Source organism: Triticum urartu, chromosome 7A (assembly GCF_056163025.1).
Source record: "Triticum urartu cultivar PI428250 chromosome 7A, HENAU_Tu73, whole genome shotgun sequence".
NCBI classification, from domain to species: domain Eukaryota; kingdom Viridiplantae; phylum Streptophyta; class Magnoliopsida; order Poales; family Poaceae; genus Triticum; species Triticum urartu.
Genome location: NC_141879.1, coordinates 716,598,293 through 716,609,808, shown reverse-complemented (window position 1 = coordinate 716,609,808; position 11,516 = coordinate 716,598,293). Strand labels below are relative to the sequence as shown.

Below are 11,516 nucleotides of genomic sequence, written 5' to 3'. Positions count from 1 at the left end.
GTACGGCATGTTCCTCAACCAGGACGCCCCTGGGTATGAGGCCGCCGCAGCCACTTGCCACCAATCTATCTTCAGAGCTGTACTGCTACATCTACCTTGCCTGATCTAGCCGCTGTCGACGCCACCACGACGCCAGACAGCGTCGACCTCCTGCGCGTGTCCATCGCCACACATCTGGCGCCAAGCCTCCGCTGCTCCATGCCGCCAAAAACCTCCGCCATGAATATGTAGAAAGAAACACCGCTCGACCAAAGAAGCCAGCCGCTGGTCCCTCGAGCCCGAGTGCATCTCCAAGAATGCCGCCCTCAAGGGGGTAACGACACATGAATGTCGCCGTCATCCGATCAACTGATCTAGGGTTTTCCCCGGAGGTATTTCACCTCGATGATGCCTTCATGAAGGAAACGATGATAAGGGCATCGTTATCACCGGCTCCGGCCAACGACCGAAAACCAGGTTTTCGCCCGGATCCATCCCAAGGAATCCACCCTACAACCTATGCACCGTCTCGACCAACTTCAAAGCCCCAGATCTAGCAACCTAGATCCGGCGACCAACCGCAACAACAGTGCCACCATAGGAGTCCTGGCGCACCGGCCACTGCCAGAGTGTGCCACCAATGGAGCCTCGAAGGAGGGCTCCCACCCCCACCTCGCCAAACCGCCGAGATGGATCCCGCGTGCTCGTCACCGTCTCTGATCCGAACCAATCCGCAATCAGATCCCCGTCACAGATCCACCTTGGACAGGGACTGCACCACGCCATGCCGCCGCGGGAAGCCCGAGCTTCACCCGCCACCACCATCCAGGGCCGCCGCCCCGGGATCCAGACAGAACATCGCCGCTGCCACCGGCCTTGTTCCGCCGCCTCCGACCGGCCACTGCGACCTCCACCGCCATGCCGTCGACGGATCTGGGCGAGGATATCCATCCTCCCCGAGGGCACACGCCGCAGCCTCTTCTCCGTGTATCTCCGTTCGCATGGGAAGCCACCGTGGTCGTGTCCCTACCCCTCGCCGGATGCCGCGCACGTGCCGCCCCGCCGCCGGCGAAGGCCGCCGCCACTAGGAGACCCGCACGCAGTCGCCACATAGCTACACGCCGACCCATCTGCAGCCGCGCCATTGGGCCCATCGCCATCAAAATCGTCGCGGCCGCGCCGCCAGGATCCGTGCGCCCTGGCGCGTCCGCCCGACCTGGCCGCCCCCGCAGGCCATGGACGCGAGGAGGGGAGAAGGCCCCTGCCGCCAGCCACCGCGGGGGGCTTTGCCCCGACGACTCTGGCCGGCGGCGGCGGGGAAGGGGAGGAGGGGGAGGGCTAGCGGCAGGAGGTGGCGGCACCACCCATGTCGCCCGCGGGAAGGGCGACGCGGGGGCTAGGTCTTCTTTCTCTTACCGAGTAAACTTGCCACACCATCTCTTTTGTTTGATGCCTTCCTAGTTATTGCTTTAGTCAGATATCTTATTTCTTAAAACCTTGCTCGGACATTTGGTTTTGGATATGCGCATTTCATATTAATCAAGGCGTGCATTGGCCTTTGATCCTTTAATTTAGAAGCTCGAATAATTAGCTCTGTTTTATGTGACTAACGAGGTATGAACATTCTTCTGGTTCAGCTATAATCAGGATTCACATGTAAGGAGAAGAGGGTATTGATGGAATCATTTTATTTTTCAAGTTTTTGTTGCCTTCTTGTTTCCCTAATAGCCTCATAATAGCTATTTGTGTTGTATGTTTCCCTGCATTGCTATCGTTAATTGTTGCTTTGGCAGGTTCAGGGCGAGCTATTTTGTGCACATAAGTTGCTATTGACAGTGGACAGATTGTCTATGGAGGGATCAACTTTATTCAACTTAGAGGAAAAGGTGAATGGTTCCACTTTATATGATGAGAAAGTTCACAAGGCATCTTAAATTTTGGATAGAAATGAACCCGCAAAGGATTCAGTAATGTATGTCTTCATAGGTATGAACTTTGCGGTGTTCTGGACAGCCCAAAGATGTGAAAGATTACAACTGCGTTTTCCTCGTTTTTTCGAGAGAGATGAATGGCAAATGCATCAGATGGTGAGGCTGAAGCCGCCAGGTTTGGGAGCTTTATATGTAGATACTGTTTTTTTTTTCTTGAAATGTTATATGTGAGAGGAACCGGGACGGGGACGAGCATGTAAATCAAGCTGGTTTTTTCCTTCCGTTTTTTTTTGTTCCAGTCATTTTGATAGTCATGTGTCTTGCCTTATTTTACTTACAGTCTATACCATCGGCATGTTCGGGTTTACCTTCAGGTGGTAACTGGTAAGTCTTATCCAGAATGGATTGCACGTAGCCCGTTTTTGCTACTTAAGGAAGAAGCTATAACTGCCTTGCAGTGTCCGAACAAGCTTTAGACATTATAATTTTCTTTCTTCTACTAAAGCGATGCTACATATTTGAGTTACCATATTGGATCGATGTATTTTTTGCATTTTATGATTTCATTTTCAAAATGACAGTTGTACTATGTTTGAATTTTGATGCAAGTTTTGACATACCAATGGGATCATGAGAGCTTGATTTTCTCTACCAAATTAGTACGGATGTAATTACCTAAACATCATGTTTTGCACTTGATTCTATCTACCGGCTCATATATGTTAGTGATAGTAGTTAGCTTGCAATTTATGCCCACACCCAAAAGATTCCTGTAGGTAAGGTGTAATTCACTACCAAGTTCACAGCGTAATTTTGAAGACACGTGATCTTTTGTTTGATTCTACACGTGCATTGCACGTTTACTAGTAGGGATTGGTTAGAGATGCAAGAGCATCAACCTCCTTTGAATTCCAACTCTTGTCCATCATTATCGGTCAGTGTTGGCGACCAACCGTAAGATTGAGAAGGACGTTGCTAGGAACATATACAGCGGTTGCATCGACGTGCTAGGAGCATATTATACGACAGAAAAAACTGGCCGACGACCCGTTATTCGCTAGGTATAGAACTCCGTTTCCCTGCAAAAAAAAAAAAACTATAGAATTCCTTTGGTTCTAACTAGAGAATACTTGGCGACGAATGCAAGTAAAATTTGCCTTCATTTGTTTCACGTTCCGAAATTTCCACTCGTGAGGCACTTCCTACAAAGTTTTATAGTATCTATATCTAGATTTTCTTTTTATTATCCTCAGGCCGTACGTGCGATGGAATGATGGAAATAACGAATAACCGTCAGGCCGTACGTGCGATGGAATGATGGAAATAACAAATATACGCGACTCCCTTTCACCATCGTACCATGTGATGAAAATCAGTTTTGCTAGAACTCATCTAGATGAGATTTAATTTGGTCTCATTCACCTTTTATAGCCATTGGATATGGTGCTATAAGATGCGTGTGTGCTGACGTGGGTTGTATCCGTTCTTGTTTTCCAGATGAATGAGACCAAATTACGTCTCATCTAGATGAGTTCTAGGTACTCCCGATAAAAATAATAACTACTCCTATAAATACGAGAATCCATTCCCCTACGGCTCTCGCCAGTTAAAAAAAGTTAATACTCCATCACTGAAATACACATCCCATCTCAATTTTTTTACACAAACAGTCATCCTTCCGCCATCGCGCCGTACTATGAAAATAATGCGAAGCAAAGTTCATAATATACAAATTCGGCAGATCCTTCGGCCATCATTCTTTTTCCTTTTCCGGGGCCTTTCGCCATCACTCAATATATACACAAACACTCATCCTTCCGCCGTCAGTAAATACACATTCCAACAATAAATAAACATTCATCCTTGGCCGTCGTGGCCATGGTATAACGAGTAAATAAATACACAAGCATTCATACTTCCACCATCGCGCCCATGGTACTCCTACTCAGTACATGGAGAGGATAACAGATAACTTAATAATATTAAACATGAGTTGAACCGGTTACATTGCCTTAAACTAACCATCACACACCGACACCACCTTAGCCTAATGCTGCTCTTGCCCACGGGGCACAGCTTTTGAAAACTAAAACATGGAAGCATAAATGTTGATCTTGTCCACACATGGACATCAACTTTGAAGAAAGCATAAATCTAACTAATTGGAAGAACTAATAGCCGGTTTCATACTCATCAAGTCCACAATCAGTTTCGGGTTATGGAGATCCAGGCAAAGAAGCCATGGAACGGCAGCGAGAAACCAAGAGCAAGTGCGAAGGCAAGGACCTCAAAAAACCTGCCAAACTTACACTTCTCCTGTATCTGCAGCGAGTAGTAAAAGGCAAATCCCGCAATCACTCCACTCGCTTGGGAGAAGAAGACAGACAGAAAGAAACTGATGCGGACCGCCTTTCCCCACCAACCGGTGATACGCTCCATACCTTCCTTTGGCTTCTTCCTGTCGACGTCCTGCCTGGCGCGCTCCACCTCGGCCATGAGCTTCTCCTCCTGCTCCTGCTCGGTGGCCAAAGCAGCCCAAAGATCATCGTCGTCCAGCCGTTCGCGCACCTTCTGGCTGCAGTCGTCGACCCTCAGGCCGAGTTCGCCGAGCTGCTTGCTGGCCGCCGCCAGTGCGTCGCATGCGGCTTTGTACGCCGCATCCTCGTCCTTGGCGACCCGCTCGTGGGCCGCGTGTGCACGCTCCACAACAGCCCGGACGAAGAAGATGAGAAGCAACGAGCAGGTCTCGGCGCTCGCTAGGCACCGCTCCAAGATAGCGACGCTTAGATACTCAATGGATTGAATGAATGCATATTAGCATTGGCAATCAGTTTTGGGTTATAGAGTATATCTGCGCGCGCGGAGGGGAACCAACGGAACATAGGGTAGTTGCACCCATTTTCCAAAAAAAAAAGAAGTGGTCAGAAAATCTTGTTGGCAAGAAACTTGATAAAAGCGTTAAATTCGCGTAAACAATTCGGGGAACAGATAACTTCCGTGGTACCATTTACTGTTGAAAATACAAAATCAGCAATATATTGGAGGTACTATTCACTCTAAATTGTCCTAGACAGTTTTATTCTTATTCACAGATTTTTTTTACGGTAGTTTTTCTTTGTTCAAATTGTTATACAAGTATGTCAGTAGGTCAAGATTGTTACCAAAAAAATTCAAACATTTTTGACTTCTTCACAAATTTTTCAAAAAAGTTCGAGGATTGGTTTTATGAGGTGCATATACTATCATGTGTATCAGGGTATTTTCCCAGCACGCGTTCCATTCCTTCATGTGTATTTTGATGCTTTTCATACCCACATGAATCAATTTTTTTTGCACAAGGTCATTTTTTCACGTGCTTCATATCTGCTCGTATCTTGATAAGACATGAAGTCTAGCTATAGAGGACATCAAGCATTAGTATTAATGAATACAAAAAATTAATAATATGACTGGTTCAAGAAAAAGTCCTTCTCAAGCCTTCCCAAGATCATGCCCCAGCCCCCAGGCAGATGCTGCCCTTGGGTAGACTCATGACCCAAGCTTTGCTCAGTCTGCTAAGAGGAACTCCAATGAGGATCATAACATAGAAGGTGCCAAAGGAGGGTAACAAATGAAACACAAGGGTAGGTGCAACCATTAAAAAAAGGAATTTAAAAATTGGTCGAAAAATCATGAAACTTGATGGCAGCAAACTTCATAAAGCGTTACGATCATGCAAATTTTGGGGGGCCAAAGGAATTTTGTGGTACTATTTGTGGAAGAAAAAACAAAATCAACATTATATTAGACGTACTATTCACTCTATATTGTCTAGGACAATTTGTTTTTATGCTCACATTTTTTATAGTAGTTTTCCTTTGTCTAAATTTGTATATGAGTACGTCACTAGGTCATGTTTCTTCCCAAAAAAATACAAATATTTTTCTCGTTTTCCTGAATTTCTAAAGCAAATGCATGGATTTTTTTTCAGATGGATATACAACCAGGTATAACATGGTATTTTCCGTGCGCACACTCCATTCCTTCATGTGTATTTTGATGTTTCTATGCCGACATGTATCAACAGATTTTATGCGCAAGCTCATTATTCACATGAGCTACATAAGAGATCGTGCATTGGTAGTAGTGAATACAAAAACTAATAATACGTCTGGTTTAAAAAAAACTTCTCAAGCCTTCCCAAGATCATGAAATGGCAGAAGCTCTCCTTGAGTAGACTCGTCACCAAATCTTTGTGCAGTGTGATAAGTTGAACTTCAACATGAATCATAAAGTGGAAGGCCCCAACGGTGAGGAATGGATGGAACATGGGTTAGGTGCACCCGTTCTTCACAACAAAAGTATTTCCAGAATGGTAAAAAAAACCATGAAATTTGTTGGCAACAAAGTTCTTACAGGGCTATACTTTTGTAAAATATTTGGGGATGAAATGACTTTGCCGGTATTTTTGGTGAAAAAAAAATCAGCACTATAATAGAGGTACTGTTCACTATATATTTTCCTAGAAAAAATATATGCTCTGATTTTTTAGGGTAGCATTTCTTTATTTTATACAAGCACAACACTAGGTCCAGTTTGTTGCCCAAAAAGTTTCCAAGGTTTTCGTCTTTTCTTGAATTTTGAAAAAATATTCGGGGATTCCTTTATCATGTGCGTATACAACCCAGTGTATCAAGGTATTTTCCCTACATGCACTCGATTCCTTCGTGTGTATTTTGCTATTTTTTCATACCGACATGTATGAACAAGTTCTATGCACAAGCTCATTTTTTCACGTGATTCATATATGCGCATGTCTTGACCAGACATGGAGTCGAGCTACAAAGGAGATCATTCATTTGTATTAGTGAATACAAAAACTAAAATAACAATCGTTTTAACAAAAGACCTTTTGAAGCCTTCCGAAGGTCATTCCATGGCGGATGATGCCATTGGTTAGACTCATGACCCAAGCTTTGCTTAGGCTGCTAACTTGAACTCCGACGGGAATCATAGAATGAAAGGCCCCAAATGAGGAGAACAAATGGAACATTTGGTAGGTGCACCTTTTCTTCAAAAATAAAGATAATTCCAAAAATAGCCAACAAAACTTGTTAAAGTGTTACACTCTTGTAACAAATTTGGGGACAAAAGAATTTTTGTGCTATTCTTGATGCAAAATAAAATAAAATCAGCAAACTATATTAGAGGAACTATCACTCTATTTTTATAGACAATTTTTTATGCTCGAATTAGGGTAGTTTTTCATTATCGAAATCTTTATACCAATGCGGCAGTTGGTCAGGCTTGTTGCCAAAACAATTTCGGAGATTGACTTTATCCTAAATTGCTGAAAATATCAGTGATTTTCTTGTCAGGTGCATATAAAACTAGGTGTATCGGGGTATTTTCCCTGCGTGCACTCCATTCCTTCGTCTATATTTTGAGGTTTTTCATACTGACATGTATCAACAGCTTTCATGTTCTAGCTCATTTTTCTCGTGCTTCATATTTGCATATATCTTGATCGAAAATGGAGTCGAGCTAAAAAGGATATCATGCATTTGTGTTACTGAACGGAAAAATTATAATAATAGCACTGGTTACAAAAAAAAGGTCCTTCTCAAGGTTATGCCATAGCAGATGCTGCCCTCATTTATTAGACTCGTGACCTAAGCTTTGCTTAGTGTGCTAAGTTGAAGTCCAACAGGAATCCTAAAATGGACCGGCCCCAAAGACAGTAACGAATGGAACATGGGGAAGGTGCACCCGTTTTTCGAATAATTTGAAAAAAGGTAAAAAGAACATGAAGTTTGTTGGCAACAATGCAAGCTTGTTAAAGCTTTACACTCTTCTAAAAATTTTGGGGACGAAATAACTCCCTTGGTATTGTTGATGAATAGAACAAAACACAACTACATTAGAATTAGTATTCACTCTATATTGTCATGGAATTTTTTTATGCTCAGATTTTTTGGGTTGTTTTTATGTCAAAAAATTTATACGAGTATGATAGTATGTCAATTTTGTTGCCCAAAAAGTTTTGAAGAGTTTTGACTTTTTCATGAATGGCTAGAAAAATCAGGGATTTTATTATTAGGTGCATCAAAAACCAGGTGTGTCATGTTATTTCTACTCCCACTCCATTCCTTCATCTGTATTTTGATGTTTTTCATGCCGACATGTAGCAACAACCTTTATGTACAAGCTAAATTTTTTTCACGTGCTTCATGTGGATATGCAACCATGTGTAGCATGGTCTTCTCGCTCCACACACTCCATTCCTTCGTGTGTAATTTAATGTTTTCATATCAATATGTATCAACTTCTTTTATGTATAAAATTATTTTTAAAAAGGGTCCTTCTAGTAATTGGCAAGTAGTCGAGCTACGGAGTAGAACATGCATTAGTATTAGGGAAAACAATAAAACGAATAATAGGACTGGTTTCAAAAAGGGTCCTTCGCAAGCCTTCCCAAGGTCATGCCATGCCAGATGTTGTCCTCGAGTAGACTAGTGGCCCAAGCTTTCACTAGTAGAAAAAGGGTCATTTGTCCCGGTTCAGGAATCGAGACTAAAGGGTCGGTATTAAAGTCCTATACCTCTAGTCCCGGTTCTTATACCAATCGGGACAGATGGGGCTCCACGTGGCCGCTGTGGCTTGCCCTGGCACGGGGGCCTTTTGTCCCGGTTGGTAGCACCAACCGAGACCAATAAGCTACCACGCGTTAGTAGTTCAGGGGCTAGGGTTTTTTTTTCTGAAGGGGGGGGGGGGTTGGGGGTTTGGGGGGTTTTGTAGGGTTAACTTAGGTGTTTCATATATTGTGTTAGCTAGCTAATAGAGAGTAGTGTCCTCTCTTATCTCCGTGCTTGGTCGATGCTACGTACAATACGTATAGAGAGGACTCGACACGCTAGCTAGTAAGCAAATGAAGGAAACCATTAAGTACAGAAGATCGTCATGAACATATGCATACAGAGAGAAGTGATATCGACCTCTCCTTCTCCGAGAGATTGGTCGAACAACAAGTTTTCGTATATCTATCCGATGCTACTGGCTACATATATACAATATAAGATCTCTTACAATCCCCTAATATCTGAACTCAACTTCCACATGGTATTCTCCGGCTTTATTGATGACGTGATCAAGAAAGAATCCCGCCAATTCCTCTTGAATTGCTTTCATGCGATCTTGTGGTAGGAGTTCATCCCGCATCTGCCACGTCTAATTTGAAGAAGGGGGTCAATACATATATATATGAATGAAACTCAACACAAATGATGGTAATAAAATGAAATTGTGAATATTATTGCTTACGCACTTCATATTGTGTTTTAGAGTAGCCCCACTTATTCTTGGCCGTCGCGTTGTAGATGAACTCGTAAACGTAGTATCCACAGTAATTATTCCCGGGTTCCTGCAACAAGCACTTTACGAGAAATAGAGGTCAATCAAACTGATAATGGAGCATTATAAATGGCATTGATGAAAGTAGCTAGAATCAACGGGAGATGTGAGGAACTAGCTAGCTAGTAGTACTTACTTTCGGGTATGTAAATCGCAGCTCCCCCGGCAGTCCCGGAGCTTGTGCGGTGAATACTTTCCAAACCCTGTGAGACAAAGAAAACAATTACTTAATATCAGGAAATGAACCAAGTTACCGATATGGTGCGATAATGATTGATTGAACTTACTTCTTGAGCATTTTAGTCATGTCCGCATAGTCCTCAGGATCTTTTCGTCTCGCGTCTAAGACGGTTACTAGTCCCTGCTCAAGCTTAATCTCTAGGATAATATAGTGGAAGCTGCGCAATTACATTACTATAACCTCGAGTAATAAGGGAAACCGAATATGCACAAGACAGTAACACTCACTTTAAGTTGTAAGGAAAGAGTATTTTATCTTTGTTTTGATTTATTAGCAACGATTTGAGCAAGTTGGCTTAGGTTTCTTTGGCATGAAATTTAACCATAAATTCATCTATGAGATTTGTGTTAATGAACCCAATATCGTAGATTTCTGCTTTTCTGCATTCGTCGATCTTCAGTTTGCATAATATAGTGAGGATAATTATATATACATGCAATGAAAGAGCTGAGCTATATATAGAGACTTAATGACAGAAGTAGTACTTACAGACAGTAGCAAGTGACCGTTAATTTATCGAGGGCCTTTTGATTGAAAAACTGGAAGAACTCCTCAAATGGAACAGACAACAGATCAATTCCAACGAGGTCGTGCTCCTCTTTAACTCTCAGCGTCAAAGTATCCTCCCCCCCAGACTCTCTGCAGGTTTTCATGTACCAATCATGGAATCTTCGCATCATCGTTCTTAGAGGAGGACTTCCATCTTTGACGAGAGGCTTCCCGTACTGGTATTTGTGTTCGTTGATGTCTACTATGCAACCTTCTTCTTGTAGACGTTGTTGGGCCTTCAAGTGCAGAGGTTTGTAGGACAGTAGCAAATTTCACTCAAGTGGATGACCTAAGGTTTATCAATCCGTGGGAGGCGTAGGATGAAGATGGTCTCTCTCAAGCAACCCTGCAACCAAATAACAAAGAGTCTCTTGTGTCCCCAACACACCCAATACAATGGTAAATTGTATAGGTGCACTAGTTCGGCGAAGAGATGGTGATACAAGTGCAATATGGATAGTAGATATAGGTTTTTGTAATCTGAAAATATAAAAACAGCAAGGTAACTAATGATAAAAGTGAGCGCAAATGGTATTGCAATGCGTTGAAACAAGGCCTAGGGTTCATACTTTCACTAGTGCAAGTTCTCTCAACAATAATAACATAACTGGATCATATACCTATCCCTCAACATGCAACAATGAGTCACTCCAAAGTCACTAATAGCGGAGAACAAACTAAGAGATTATTGTAGGGTACGAAACCACCTCAAAGCTATTCTTTCGGATCGATCTATTCAAGAGTCCGTAGTAAAATAACACGAAGCTATTCTTTCCGTTCAATCTATCATAGAGTTCGTACTAGAATAACACCTTAAGACACAAATCAACCACAACCCTAATGTCACCTAGATACTCCAATGTCACCTCAAGTATCTGTGGGTATGATTATACGATATGCATCACAGAATCTCAGATTCATCTATTCAATCCAACACAAAGTACTTCAAAGAGTGCCCCAAAGTTTCTGGAGAGTCAATACGAAAACGTGTGCCAACCCATATGCATAAGTTCACAAACGGAACCCGCAAGTTGATCACCAAAACATACATCAAGTGGATCACGTGAATATCCCATTATCACCACAGATAAGCACGGCAAGACATACGTCAAGTGTTCTCAAATCCTTAAAGACTTAATCCGATAAGATAACTTCAAAGGGAAAACTCAATCCATTACAAGAGAGTAGAGGGGGAGAAACATCATAAGATCCAACTATAATAGCAAAGCTCGCGATACATCAAGATCGTATCACCTCAAGAACAAGAGAGAGAGAGAGATCAAACACATAGCTACTAGTACATACCCTCAGCCCCAAGGGTGAACTACTCCCTCCTCGTCATGGAGAGCGCTGGGATGATGAAGATGGCCACCGGTGAGGGTTGCCCCCTCCGGCAGGGTGCCAAAACAGGGTCCCGATTGGTTTTT

General features: G+C 42.9%; 1 pseudogene; it reads right to left on the bottom strand.

Moving 5' to 3' along the window:
• Window positions 1-540: 540 nt before the first annotated feature.
• Window positions 541-1,124, bottom strand: LOC147962108 (uncharacterized; annotated as a pseudogene).
• Window positions 1,125-11,516: the final 10,392 nt, after the last annotated feature.